Source organism: Uloborus diversus, unplaced genomic scaffold (assembly GCF_026930045.1).
Source record: "Uloborus diversus isolate 005 unplaced genomic scaffold, Udiv.v.3.1 scaffold_428, whole genome shotgun sequence".
Classification (NCBI taxonomy): domain Eukaryota; kingdom Metazoa; phylum Arthropoda; class Arachnida; order Araneae; family Uloboridae; genus Uloborus; species Uloborus diversus.
The window spans coordinates 52,251-54,321 of NW_026558602.1; positions in this window are offsets into that span (position 1 = coordinate 52,251).

Here is a 2,071-nt window from a genome sequence, read left to right on the forward strand (position 1 = left end):
ACTGACTGACCGAGACTGACTGACTAACTGCCTGACTGACTGAGACTGGACTGACTGACTGACTGACTGACTGACTGACTAACAGACTGACTGACTGCTTGACTCTCTGACTGGCTATTTCACTGACTGACTGAATGACTAAATGACTGACTGACACTGACTGACTGACTGCTTGACTACCTGACTGACGGCTTGACTGACTAACTGACTGGACAGGACTGACCGACTGACTGACTGACAGACTGACTGAATAAGGATGACTGACAGACTGACTGAATAAGGCTGACTGACTGACTGACTGACAGTCTGACTGAATAAGGCTGACCGACTGACTGACTGCCTCACTGACTGACTGACTGAATGACTGACTGACTGACTGACCGAGACTGACTGACTGACTGACTGAGACTGGACTGGACTGACTGACTGACTGACTGACTGAGACTGACTGCTTTAGTGACTAACTAACTGCACAGGACTGACCGACTGACTGACTGACTGACTGCCTGACTGACTGACTGACTGAATGACTGACTGACTGAGACTAAATGACTGACTGCTTGACTGACTGGCTGAAGGACTAACTGACTGACTGAGTGACTGACTGACTGGACTGACTGACGGAGACTGAATGACTGAGTGCTTGACTGATTGACTGTCAGACTGACTGACTGACTTCGCAAAAGGGAAAAATAAAAAAAAAAGAATTATAAAATTCGAAAAAAATATTTGCATTTAAGATTTCCTTCCCGGCTGGTATTCGAACCCAGGGCTATACTCATGGAAGCCCAACGCTCTCGCCAATATACTATAGGATCTCTGTTGATCGGTGTCTTAATTATAATAAAAACAAAAAATGCACCTTAGTAATTATTGATCTAAAATCTTTGAAATCTAAAGGTCGAATGATTAAACTGACTCAGAATTTTCTTCCGTACATAAATAATCCATATTTGCAAAAGAAAGAAATTGAAAAAAAAAAGAATCTTCAAATTAGAAGAGAAATATATACATGGAAGATTTTCGTTCCGGCCGGGACTCGAACCCTGTACCACGCGCTTGGAACCCAACGGTCTAGCCATTAGGCTATCGGAGCTCTGTCGATGGAAGTCTTAAATATAATAAAAACAAAAAATGCACCTTGGTAATTATTGATTCAAACACTTTGAAATTTACAGGTCGAATAATTAAACTGACTCAGAATTTTTCTCCCTACATAAATAATCAATATTCGCAAAAGAGAAAAATTAAAAAAAAGAAGAAGAAATTTCAAATTAGAAACTAAAAGTATACATTGAAGATTTTCGTTCAGGCTGGGACTCGAACCCAGGGCCACTCGCTTGGAAGCCTAACACTCTAGCCATTAGTCTATGGGAGCTCTGTCGGTGGGAGTTTTAAATATAATAAAAACAAAAAATGCACCTTGGTAATTGTTTATTTAAACACTTTGAAATCTTCGTGTCGAAAAATTAAACTGACTCAGAATTTTCTCCCCTACATAAATAATCAATAATTGCAAAGGAAAGAAATTGAAAAAAAAAAAGAATTTTCAAATTAGAAAAGAAATATATACATTGAAGATATTCGCTCCGGCTGGGACTCGAACCCAGGCCACTCGCTTGGAAGACCAGCGGTCTAGCCATTAGGCTATCGGAGTTCTGTCGAGCGGAGTCTTACTGCCTGACTGATACTGCCTGACTGACAGACTGACTCACTGACTGACTGATACTGACTGACTGACTCACTGACTGACCGAGACTGACTGACTAACTGCCTGACTGACTGAGACTGGACTGACTGACTGACTGACTGACTGACGGACTAACTGACTGACTGAGACTGACTGACTGACTGCTTGACTCTCTGACTGGCTATTTCACTGACTGACTGAATGACTAAATGACTGACTGACACTGACTGACTGACTGCTTGACTACCTGACTGACTGCTTGACTGACTAACTGACTGGACAGGACTGACCGACTGACTGACTGACAGACTGACAGAATAAGGATGACTGACAGACTGACTGAATAAGGCTGACTGACTGACTGACTGACAGACTGACTGA